This window comes from Schistocerca gregaria, chromosome 8, assembly GCF_023897955.1.
Source record: "Schistocerca gregaria isolate iqSchGreg1 chromosome 8, iqSchGreg1.2, whole genome shotgun sequence".
Taxonomy (NCBI): Eukaryota; Metazoa; Arthropoda; class Insecta; order Orthoptera; family Acrididae; genus Schistocerca; species Schistocerca gregaria.
The window spans coordinates 381,865,261-381,874,758 of record NC_064927.1 but is presented as its reverse complement, the minus strand read 5'-3'; the positions used below and the strand labels follow the sequence as shown (position 1 = coordinate 381,874,758).

Sequence of the window (9,498 nt, the reverse complement as noted above, 5' to 3'; positions counted from 1 at the left end):
TGAAACAAGAATCGTATGAAGCATTCGTAGACAGGTGCTGAAGTGGCAGTATGGCCGTAGGTGATGATCGTATGATGGGTCTGTAGCCACAACAGCTTGGCAGCAAAGTGAATACCGCTAACTGAAACCATTCCGCTGTAGCCCCAGTGGCGCAATTGGTTAGCGCACGGTACTTATAAGGCAGTAGCCGTGAGCAATGCCGGGGTTGTGAGTTCGAGCCTCACCTGGGGCATACTTTTATTTCGTAGCAGCTGACTCTGGAAGCATCGGGACGCTAGATTTTAGATGCATCACGTACTTGAGAAGCAGAAATGTGCGTGCATTGTATAGACCGCCTGCGTGTTCCTCGGTAGTATAGTGGTTAGTATCCCCGCCTGTCACGCGGGAGACCGGGGTTCGATTCCCCGCCGGGGAGGTGCGATTTTTATATCGCGAAAGTTGCACGTATGGCCCGAAAAAGCATTACCCTTGTGATCAAGGAATGTAATTGCTAAAAAATCGTAAGAAGGTCTGCGTCTTAGGAAGTGTTTCTCGTATTCTTCACACGACGTCATCGTTTCACAACTGACAGGGTTTACTGACGTCGCTGAATCAGCGCACCCCAAGCTTAATGATCGAGCTCGAAGCACCAACGAAAAAGAATAATTTTAGCAGAGCGTGGTTTCGATCCACGGACCTCTGGGTTATGGGCCCAGCACGCTTCCACTGCGCCACTCTGCTGCGTGCAGCAGTCCGTCCTTTTCGGTGCGTGGCATTGGACACTTGGAAAGCGTTGTGTGCATCGGTTTCACGCGCCTACCGTTTAATTAACTGCGTATCATCTCTCAGCTTGACTTGTCTCGACTTTGCTCGACTGACGCTACGCTGACGCTTGCACGAAGCGATATTTACCACGATCGTCTCGAGATGCAGCTGCGAGATGCTCAGGATTAACATTGCACTCCACGAAGGTGGAGACATTCGAATGCATTGCCTAGCTACGCCCCCGCAACTAACAAAATGCCGACCCTGCCAGGATTCGAACCTGGAATCTTCTGATCCGTAGTCAGACGCGTTATCCGTTGCGCCACAGGGCCACTGTTCGCGGTGTAAGCCACGGGGCGGGTGCACATCGCAAAGCAACGTGTTCTCCGTGGCTCGGCAATTGCGTGTCGTCCACTGACAACGGCGGCGCGGCCACTCTGGTCTTCCGCACTCTGCAGGGAGCTGCTAAGGAAGGCATCTCTCCTCCAGCTCCTCGGCCACGGTGCGCCTGCACAGCCTAGAGCTTGCCATACATCTGCCCCCGCTGTTGGACAGGTAGCAGAATGCAAGGCGCCCGTTTTTCTGCATTTTTTCGGTGATGACAAGCGGTTGATATGCCTGTAAGTGTAGCATATGAAACAAGAATCGTATGAAGCATTCGTAGACAGGTGCTGAAGTGGCAGTATGGCCGTAGGTGATGATCGTATGATGGGTCTGTAGCCACAACAGCTTGGCAGCAAAGTGAATACCGCTAACTGAAACCATTCCGCTGTAGCCCCAGTGGCGCAATTGGTTAGCGCACGGTACTTATAAGGCAGTAGCCGTGAGCAATGCCGGGGTTGTGAGTTCGAGCCTCACCTGGGGCATACTTTTATTTCGTAGCAGCTGACTCTGGAAGCATCGGGACGCTAGATTTTAGATGCATCACGTACTTGAGAAGCAGAAATGTGCGTGCATTGTATAGACCGCCTGCGTGTTCCTCGGTAGTATAGTGGTTAGTATCCCCGCCTGTCACGCGGGAGACCGGGGTTCGATTCCCCGCCGGGGAGGTGCGATTTTTATATCGCGAAAGTTGCACGTATGGCCCGAAAAAGCATTACCCTTGTGATCAAGGAATGTAATTGCTAAAAAATCGTAAGAAGGTCTGCGTCTTAGGAAGTGTTTCTCGTATTCTTCACACGACGTCATCGTTTCACAACTGACAGGGTTTACTGACGTCGCTGAATCAGCGCACCCCAAGCTTAATGATCGAGCTCGAAGCACCAACGAAAAAGAATAATTTTAGCAGAGCGTGGTTTCGATCCACGGACCTCTGGGTTATGGGCCCAGCACGCTTCCACTGCGCCACTCTGCTGCGTGCAGCAGTCAGTCCTTTTCGGTGCGTGGCATTGGACACTTGGAAAGCGTTGTGTGCATCGGTTTCACGCGCCTACCGTTTAATTAACTGCGTATCATCTCTCAGCTTGACTTGTCTCGACTTTGCTCGACTGACGCTACGCTGACGCTTGCACGAAGCGATATTTACCACGATCGTCTCGAGATGCAGCTGCGAGATGCTCAGGATTAACATTGCACTCCACGAAGGTGGAGACATTCGAATGCATTGCCTAGCTACGCCCCCGCAACTAACAAAATGCCGACCCTGCCATTATTCGAACCTGGAATCTTCTGATCCGTAGTCAGACGCGTTATCCGTTGCGCCACAGGGCCACTGTTCGCGGTGTAAGCCACGGGGCGGGTGCACATCGCAAAGCAACGTGTTCTCCGTGGCTCGGCAATTGCGTGTCGTCCACTGACAACGGCGGCGCGGCCACTCTGGTCTTCCGCACTCTGCAGGGAGCTGCTAAGGAAGGCATCTCTCCTCCAGCTCCTCGGCCACGGTGCGCCTGCACAGCCTAGAGCTTGCCATACATCTGCCCCCGCTGTTGGACAGGTAGCAGAATGCAAGGCGCCCGTTTTTCTGCATTTTTTCGGTGATGACAAGCGGTTGATATGCCTGTAAGTGTAGCATATGAAACAAGAATCGTATGAAGCATTCGTAGACAGGTGCTGAAGTGGCAGTATGGCCGTAGGTGATGATCGTATGCTGGGTCTGTAGCCACAACAGCTTGCCAGCAAAGTGAATACCGCTAACTGAAACCATTCCGCTGTAGCCCCAGTGGCGCAATTGGTTAGCGCACGGTACTTATAAGGCAGTAGCCGTGAGCAATGCCGGGGTTGTGAGTTCGAGCCTCACCTGGGGCATACTTTTATTTCGTAGCAGCTGACTCTGGAAGCATCGGGACGCTAGATTTTAGATGCATCACGTACTTGAGAAGCAGAAATGTGCGTGCATTGTATAGACCGCCTGCGTGTTCCTCGGTAGTATAGTGGTTAGTATCCCCGCCTGTCACGCGGGAGACCGGGGTTCGATTCCCCGCCGGGGAGGTGCGATTTTTATATCGCGAAAGTTGCACGTATGGCCCGAAAAAGCATTACCCTTGTGATCAAGGAATGTAATTGCTAAAAAATCGTAAGAAGGTCTGCGTCTTAGGAAGTGTTTCTCGTATTCTTCACACGACGTCATCGTTTCACAACTGACAGGGTTTACCGACGTCGCTGAATCAGCGCACCCCAAGCTTAATGATCGAGCTCGAAGCACCAACGAAAAAGAATAATTTTAGCAGAGCGTGGTTTCGATCCACGGACCTCTGGGTTATGGGCCCAGCACGCTTCCACTGCGCCACTCTGCTGCATGCAGCAGTCCGTCCTTTTCGGTGCGTGGCATTGGACACTTGGAAAGCGTTGTGTGCATCGGTTTCACGCGCCTACCGTTTAATTAACTGCGTATCATCTCTCAGCTTGACTTGTCTCGACTTTGCTCGACTGACGCTACGCTGACGCTTGCACGAAGCGATATTTACCACGATCGTCTCGAGATGCAGCTGCGAGATGCTCAGGATTAACATTGCACTCCACGAAGGTGGAGACATTCGAATGCATTGCCTAGCTACGCCCCCGCAACTAACAAAATGCCGACCCTGCCAGGATTCGAACATGGAATCTTCTGATCCGTAGTCAGACGCGTTATCCGTTGCGCCACAGGGCCACTGTTCGCGGTGTAAGCCACGGGGCGGGTGCACATCGCAAAGCAACGTGTTCTCCGTGGCTCGGAAATTGCGTGTCGTCCACTGACAACGGCGGCGCGGCCACTCTGGTCTTCCGCACTCTGCAGGGAGCTGCTAAGGAAGGCATCTCTCCTCCAGCTCCTCGGCCACGGTGCGCCTGCACAGCCTAGAGCTTGCCATACATCTGGACAGGTAGCAGAATGCAAGGCGCCCGTTTTTCTGCATTTTTTCGGTGATGACAAGCGGTTGATATGCCTGTAAGTGTAGCATATGAAACAAGAATCGTATGAAGCATTCGTAGACAGGTGCTGAAGTGGCAGTATGGCCGTAGGTGATGATCGTATGATGGGTCTGTAGCCACAACAGCTTGGCAGCAAAGTGAATACCGCTAACTGAAACCATTCCGCTGTAGCCCCAGTGGCGCAATTGGTTAGCGCACGGTACTTATAAGGCAGTAGCCGTGAGCAATGCCGGGGTTGTGAGTTCGAGCCTCACCTGGGGCATACTTTTATTTCGTAGCAGCTGACTCTGGAAGCATCGGGACGCTAGATTTTAGATGCATCACGTACTTGAGAAGCAGAAATGTGCGTGCATTGTATAGACCGCCTGCGTGTTCCTCGGTAGTATAGTGGTTAGTATCCCCGCCTGTCACGCGGGAGACCGGGGTTCGATTCCCCGCCGGGGAGGTGCGATTTTTATATCGCGAAAGTTGCACGTATGGCCCGAAAAAGCATTACCCTTGTGATCAAGGAATGTAATTGCTAAAAAATCGTAAGAAGGTCTGCGTCTTAGGAAGTGTTTCTCGTATTCTTCACACGACGTCATCGTTTCACAACTGACAGGGTTTACTGACGTCGCTGAATCAGCGCACCCCAAGCTTAATGATCGAGCTCGAAGCACCAACGAAAAAGAATAATTTTAGCAGAGCGTGGTTTCGATCCACGGACCTCTGGGTTATGGGCCCAGCACGCTTCCACTGCGCCACTCTGCTGCGTGCAGCAGTCCGTCCTTTTCGGTGCGTGGCATTGGACACTTGGAAAGCGTTGTGTGCATCGGTTTCACGCGCCTACCGTTTAATTAACTGCGTATCATCTCTCAGCTTGACTTGTCTCGACTTTGCTCGACTGACGCTACGCTGACGCTTGCACGAAGCGATATTTACCACGATCGTCTCGAGATGCAGCTGCGAGATGCTCAGGATTAACATTGCACTCCACGAAGGTGGAGACATTCGAATGCATTGCCTAGCTACGCCCCCGCAACTAACAAAATGCCGACCCTGCCAGGATTCGAACCTGGAATCTTCTGATCCGTAGTCAGACGCGTTATCCGTTGCGCCACAGGGCCACTGTTCGCGGTGTAAGCCACGGGGCGGGTGCACATCGCAAAGCAACGTGTTCTCCGTGGCTCGGCAATTGCGTGTCGTCCACTGACAACGGCGGCGCGGCCACTCTGGTCTTCCGCACTCTGCAGGGAGCTGCTAAGGAAGGCATCTCTCCTCCAGCTCCTCGGCCACGGTGCGCCTGCACAGCCTAGAGCTTGCCATACATCTGCCCCCGCTGTTGGACAGGTAGCAGAATGCAAGGCGCCCGTTTTTCTGCATTTTTTCGGTGATGACAAGCGGTTGATATGCCTGTAAGTGTAGCATATGAAACAAGAATCGTATGAAGCATTCGTAGACAGGTGCTGAAGTGGCAGTATGGCCGTAGGTGATGATCGTATGATGGGTCTGTAGCCACAACAGCTTGGCAGCAAAGTGAATACCGCTAACTGAAACCATTCCGCTGTAGCCCCAGTGGCGCAATTGGTTAGCGCACGGTACTTATAAGGCAGTAGCCGTGAGCAATGCCGGGGTTGTGAGTTCGAGCCTCACCTGGGGCATACTTTTATTTCGTAGCAGCTGACTCTGGAAGCATCGGGACGCTAGATTTTAGATGCATCACGTACTTGAGAAGCAGAAATGTGCGTGCATTGTATAGACCGCCTGCGTGTTCCTCGGTAGTATAGTGGTTAGTATCCCCGCCTGTCACGCGGGAGACCGGGGTTCGATTCCCCGCCGGGGAGGTGCGATTTTTATATCGCGAAAGTTGCACGTATGGCCCGAAAAAGCATTACCCTTGTGATCAAGGAATGTAATTGCTAAAAAATCGTAAGAAGGTCTGCGTCTTAGGAAGTGTTTCTCGTATTCTTCACACGACGTCATCGTTTCACAACTGACAGGGTTTACTGACGTCGCTGAATCAGCGCACCCCAAGCTTAATGATCGAGCTCGAAGCACCAACGAAAAAGAATAATTTTAGCAGAGCGTGGTTTCGATCCACGGACCTCTGGGTTATGGGCCCAGCACGCTTCCACTGCGCCACTCTGCTGCGTGCAGCAGTCAGTCCTTTTCGGTGCGTGGCATTGGACACTTGGAAAGCGTTGTGTGCATCGGTTTCACGCGCCTACCGTTTAATTAACTGCGTATCATCTCTCAGCTTGACTTGTCTCGACTTTGCTCGACTGACGCTACGCTGACGCTTGCACGAAGCGATATTTACCACGATCGTCTCGAGATGCAGCTGCGAGATGCTCAGGATTAACATTGCACTCCACGAAGGTGGAGACATTCGAATGCATTGCCTAGCTACGCCCCCGCAACTAACAAAATGCCGACCCTGCCATTATTCGAACCTGGAATCTTCTGATCCGTAGTCAGACGCGTTATCCGTTGCGCCACAGGGCCACTGTTCGCGGTGTAAGCCACGGGGCGGGTGCACATCGCAAAGCAACGTGTTCTCCGTGGCTCGGCAATTGCGTGTCGTCCACTGACAACGGCGGCGCGGCCACTCTGGTCTTCCGCACTCTGCAGGGAGCTGCTAAGGAAGGCATCTCTCCTCCAGCTCCTCGGCCACGGTGCGCCTGCACAGCCTAGAGCTTGCCATACATCTGCCCCCGCTGTTGGACAGGTAGCAGAATGCAAGGCGCCCGTTTTTCTGCATTTTTTCGGTGATGACAAGCGGTTGATATGCCTGTAAGTGTAGCATATGAAACAAGAATCGTATGAAGCATTCGTAGACAGGTGCTGAAGTGGCAGTATGGCCGTAGGTGATGATCGTATGATGGGTCTGTAGCCACAACAGCTTGGCAGCAAAGTGAATACCGCTAACTGAAACCATTCCGCTGTAGCCCCAGTGGCGCAATTGGTTAGCGCACGGTACTTATAAGGCAGTAGCCGTGAGCAATGCCAGGGTTGTGAGTTCGAGCCTCACCTGGGGCATACTTTTATTTCGTAGCAGCTGACTCTGGAAGCATCGGGACGCTAGATTTTAGATGCATCACGTACTTGAGAAGCAGAAATGTGCGTGCATTGTATAGACCGCCTGCGTGTTCCTCGGTAGTATAGTGGTTAGTATCCCCGCCTGTCACGCGGGAGACCGGGGTTCGATTCCCCGCCGGGGAGGTGCGATTTTTATATCGCGAAAGTTGCACGTATGGCCCGAAAAAGCATTACCCTTGTGATCAAGGAATGTAATTGCTAAAAAATCGTAAGAAGGTCTGCGTCTTAGGAAGTGTTTCTCGTATTCTTCACACGACGTCATCGTTTCACAACTGACAGGGTTTACTGACGTCGCTGAATCAGCGCACCCCAAGCTTAATGATCGAGCTCGAAGCACCAACGAAAAAGAATAATTTTAGCAGAGCGTGGTTTCGATCCACGGACCTCTGGGTTATGGGCCCAGCACGCTTCCACTGCGCCACTCTGCTGCGTGCAGCAGTCCGTCCTTTTCGGTGCGTGGCATTGGACACTTGGAAAGCGTTGTGTGCATCGGTTTCACGCGCCTACCGTTTAATTAACTGCGTATCATCTCTCAGCTTGACTTGTCTCGACTTTGCTCGACTGACGCTACGCTGACGCTTGCACGAAGCGATATTTACCACGATCGTCTCGAGATGCAGCTGCGAGATGCTCAGGATTAACATTGCACTCCACGAAGGTGGAGACATTCGAATGCATTGCCTAGCTACGCCCCCGCAACTAACAAAATGCCGACCCTGCCAGGATTCGAACCTGGAATCTTCTGATCCGTAGTCAGACGCGTTATCCGTTGCGCCACAGGGCCACTGTTCGCGGTGTAAGCCACGGGGCGGGTGCACATCGCAAAGCAACGTGTTCTCCGTGGCTCGGCAATTGCGTGTCGTCCACTGACAACGGCGGCGCGGCCACTCTGGTCTTCCGCACTCTGCAGGGAGCTGCTAAGGAAGGCATCTCTCCTCCAGCTCCTCGGCCACGGTGCGCCTGCACAGCCTAGAGCTTGCCATACATCTGCCCCCGCTGTTGGACAGGTAGCAGAATGCAAGGCGCCCGTTTTTCTGCATTTTTTCGGTGATGACAAGCGGTTGATATGCCTGTAAGTGTAGCATATGAAACAAGAATCGTATGAAGCATTCGTAGACAGGTGCTGAAGTGGCAGTATGGCCGTAGGTGATGATCGTATGATGGGTCTGTAGCCACAACAGCTTGGCAGCAAAGTGAATACCGCTAACTGAAACCATTCCGCTGTAGCCCCAGTGGCGCAATTGGTTAGCGCACGGTACTTATAAGGCAGTAGCCGTGAGCAATGCCAGGGTTGTGAGTTCGAGCCTCACCTGGGGCATACTTTTATTTCGTAGCAGCTGACTCTGGAAGCATCGGGACGCTAGATTTTAGATGCATCACGTACTTGAGAAGCAGAAATGTGCGTGCATTGTATAGACCGCCTGCGTGTTCCTCGGTAGTATAGTGGTTAGTATCCCCGCCTGTCACGCGGGAGACCGGGGTTCGATTCCCCGCCGGGGAGGTGCGATTTTTATATCGCGAAAGTTGCACGTATGGCCCGAAAAAGCATTACCCTTGTGATCAAGGAATGTAATTGCTAAAAAATCGTAAGAAGGTCTGCGTCTTAGGAAGTGTTTCTCGTATTCTTCACACGACGTCATCGTTTCACAACTGACAGGGTTTACTGACGCCGCTGAATCAGCGCACCCCAAGCTTAATGATCGAGCTCGAAGCACCAACGAAAAAGAATAATTTTAGCAGAGCGTGGTTTCGATCCACGGACCTCTGGGTTATGGGCCCAGCACGCTTCCACTGCGCCACTCTGCTGCGTGCAGCAGTCAGTCCTTTTCGGTGCGTGGCATTGGACACTTGGAAAGCGTTGTGTGCATCGGTTTCACGCGCCTACCGTTTAATTAACTGCGTATCATCTCTCAGCTTGACTTGTCTCGACTTTGCTCGACTGACGCTACGCTGACGCTTGCACGAAGCGATATTTACCACGATCGTCTCGAGATGCAGCTGCGAGATGCTCAGGATTAACATTGCACTCCACGAAGGTGGAGACATTCGAATGCATTGCCTAGCTACGCCCCCGCAACTAACAAAATGCCGACCCTGCCAGGATTCGAACCTGGAATCTTCTGATCCGTAGTCAGACGCGTTATCCGTTGCGCCACAGGGCCACTGTTCGCGGTGTAAGCCACGGGGCGGGTGCACATCGCAAAGCAACGTGTTCTCCGTGGCTCGGCAATTGCGTGTCGTCCACTGACAACGGCGGCGCGGCCACTCTGGTCTTCCGCACTCTGCAGGGAGCTGCTAAGGAAGGCATCTCTCCTCCAGCTCCTCGGC

General features: G+C 52.8%; 26 non-coding genes across 26 annotated transcripts; 14 read left to right on the top strand and 12 right to left on the bottom strand.

Moving 5' to 3' along the window:
• The first annotated feature begins 140 nt into the window (after positions 1–140).
• Positions 141–232, top strand: Trnai-uau (transfer RNA isoleucine (anticodon UAU)). Its single transcript is given in 2 exon segments — positions 141–178; positions 197–232. It is a non-coding gene; the product is annotated as a tRNA-Ile (tRNA).
• A 111-nt stretch (positions 233–343) lies between these two features.
• Trnad-guc (transfer RNA aspartic acid (anticodon GUC)) lies at positions 344–415 on the top strand. Its single transcript has one exon. It is a non-coding gene; the product is annotated as a tRNA-Asp (tRNA).
• A 233-nt stretch (positions 416–648) lies between these two features.
• On the bottom strand, positions 649–720 carry Trnam-cau (transfer RNA methionine (anticodon CAU)). The gene has a single exon. It is a non-coding gene; the product is annotated as a tRNA-Met (tRNA).
• A 283-nt stretch (positions 721–1,003) lies between these two features.
• Trnar-acg (transfer RNA arginine (anticodon ACG)) lies at positions 1,004–1,076 on the bottom strand. The gene has a single exon. It is a non-coding gene; the product is annotated as a tRNA-Arg (tRNA).
• Positions 1,077–1,518: 442 nt separating this feature from the next.
• Positions 1,519–1,610, top strand: Trnai-uau (transfer RNA isoleucine (anticodon UAU)). The gene is given in 2 exon segments: positions 1,519–1,556; positions 1,575–1,610. It is a non-coding gene; the product is annotated as a tRNA-Ile (tRNA).
• A 111-nt stretch (positions 1,611–1,721) lies between these two features.
• On the top strand, positions 1,722–1,793 carry Trnad-guc (transfer RNA aspartic acid (anticodon GUC)). The gene has a single exon. It is a non-coding gene; the product is annotated as a tRNA-Asp (tRNA).
• Positions 1,794–2,026: 233 nt separating this feature from the next.
• Trnam-cau (transfer RNA methionine (anticodon CAU)) lies at positions 2,027–2,098 on the bottom strand. Its single transcript has one exon. It is a non-coding gene; the product is annotated as a tRNA-Met (tRNA).
• Positions 2,099–2,896: 798 nt separating this feature from the next.
• Positions 2,897–2,988, top strand: Trnai-uau (transfer RNA isoleucine (anticodon UAU)). The gene is given in 2 exon segments: positions 2,897–2,934; positions 2,953–2,988. It is a non-coding gene; the product is annotated as a tRNA-Ile (tRNA).
• Positions 2,989–3,099: 111 nt separating this feature from the next.
• Positions 3,100–3,171, top strand: Trnad-guc (transfer RNA aspartic acid (anticodon GUC)). Its single transcript has one exon. It is a non-coding gene; the product is annotated as a tRNA-Asp (tRNA).
• A 233-nt stretch (positions 3,172–3,404) lies between these two features.
• On the bottom strand, positions 3,405–3,476 carry Trnam-cau (transfer RNA methionine (anticodon CAU)). Its single transcript has one exon. It is a non-coding gene; the product is annotated as a tRNA-Met (tRNA).
• A 283-nt stretch (positions 3,477–3,759) lies between these two features.
• Positions 3,760–3,832, bottom strand: Trnar-acg (transfer RNA arginine (anticodon ACG)). Its single transcript has one exon. It is a non-coding gene; the product is annotated as a tRNA-Arg (tRNA).
• Positions 3,833–4,262: 430 nt separating this feature from the next.
• Positions 4,263–4,354, top strand: Trnai-uau (transfer RNA isoleucine (anticodon UAU)). The gene is given in 2 exon segments: positions 4,263–4,300; positions 4,319–4,354. It is a non-coding gene; the product is annotated as a tRNA-Ile (tRNA).
• Positions 4,355–4,465: 111 nt separating this feature from the next.
• Trnad-guc (transfer RNA aspartic acid (anticodon GUC)) lies at positions 4,466–4,537 on the top strand. The gene has a single exon. It is a non-coding gene; the product is annotated as a tRNA-Asp (tRNA).
• Positions 4,538–4,770: 233 nt separating this feature from the next.
• Positions 4,771–4,842, bottom strand: Trnam-cau (transfer RNA methionine (anticodon CAU)). The gene has a single exon. It is a non-coding gene; the product is annotated as a tRNA-Met (tRNA).
• Positions 4,843–5,125: 283 nt separating this feature from the next.
• Trnar-acg (transfer RNA arginine (anticodon ACG)) lies at positions 5,126–5,198 on the bottom strand. The gene has a single exon. It is a non-coding gene; the product is annotated as a tRNA-Arg (tRNA).
• Positions 5,199–5,640: 442 nt separating this feature from the next.
• Trnai-uau (transfer RNA isoleucine (anticodon UAU)) lies at positions 5,641–5,732 on the top strand. The gene is given in 2 exon segments: positions 5,641–5,678; positions 5,697–5,732. It is a non-coding gene; the product is annotated as a tRNA-Ile (tRNA).
• Positions 5,733–5,843: 111 nt separating this feature from the next.
• On the top strand, positions 5,844–5,915 carry Trnad-guc (transfer RNA aspartic acid (anticodon GUC)). Its single transcript has one exon. It is a non-coding gene; the product is annotated as a tRNA-Asp (tRNA).
• A 233-nt stretch (positions 5,916–6,148) lies between these two features.
• Trnam-cau (transfer RNA methionine (anticodon CAU)) lies at positions 6,149–6,220 on the bottom strand. The gene has a single exon. It is a non-coding gene; the product is annotated as a tRNA-Met (tRNA).
• A 798-nt stretch (positions 6,221–7,018) lies between these two features.
• On the top strand, positions 7,019–7,110 carry Trnai-uau (transfer RNA isoleucine (anticodon UAU)). Its single transcript is given in 2 exon segments — positions 7,019–7,056; positions 7,075–7,110. It is a non-coding gene; the product is annotated as a tRNA-Ile (tRNA).
• A 111-nt stretch (positions 7,111–7,221) lies between these two features.
• Trnad-guc (transfer RNA aspartic acid (anticodon GUC)) lies at positions 7,222–7,293 on the top strand. Its single transcript has one exon. It is a non-coding gene; the product is annotated as a tRNA-Asp (tRNA).
• A 233-nt stretch (positions 7,294–7,526) lies between these two features.
• Trnam-cau (transfer RNA methionine (anticodon CAU)) lies at positions 7,527–7,598 on the bottom strand. Its single transcript has one exon. It is a non-coding gene; the product is annotated as a tRNA-Met (tRNA).
• Positions 7,599–7,881: 283 nt separating this feature from the next.
• Trnar-acg (transfer RNA arginine (anticodon ACG)) lies at positions 7,882–7,954 on the bottom strand. The gene has a single exon. It is a non-coding gene; the product is annotated as a tRNA-Arg (tRNA).
• A 442-nt stretch (positions 7,955–8,396) lies between these two features.
• Trnai-uau (transfer RNA isoleucine (anticodon UAU)) lies at positions 8,397–8,488 on the top strand. The gene is given in 2 exon segments: positions 8,397–8,434; positions 8,453–8,488. It is a non-coding gene; the product is annotated as a tRNA-Ile (tRNA).
• Positions 8,489–8,599: 111 nt separating this feature from the next.
• Trnad-guc (transfer RNA aspartic acid (anticodon GUC)) lies at positions 8,600–8,671 on the top strand. Its single transcript has one exon. It is a non-coding gene; the product is annotated as a tRNA-Asp (tRNA).
• Positions 8,672–8,904: 233 nt separating this feature from the next.
• Positions 8,905–8,976, bottom strand: Trnam-cau (transfer RNA methionine (anticodon CAU)). The gene has a single exon. It is a non-coding gene; the product is annotated as a tRNA-Met (tRNA).
• A 283-nt stretch (positions 8,977–9,259) lies between these two features.
• Positions 9,260–9,332, bottom strand: Trnar-acg (transfer RNA arginine (anticodon ACG)). The gene has a single exon. It is a non-coding gene; the product is annotated as a tRNA-Arg (tRNA).
• Between the last annotated feature and the right edge of the window lie 166 nt (positions 9,333–9,498).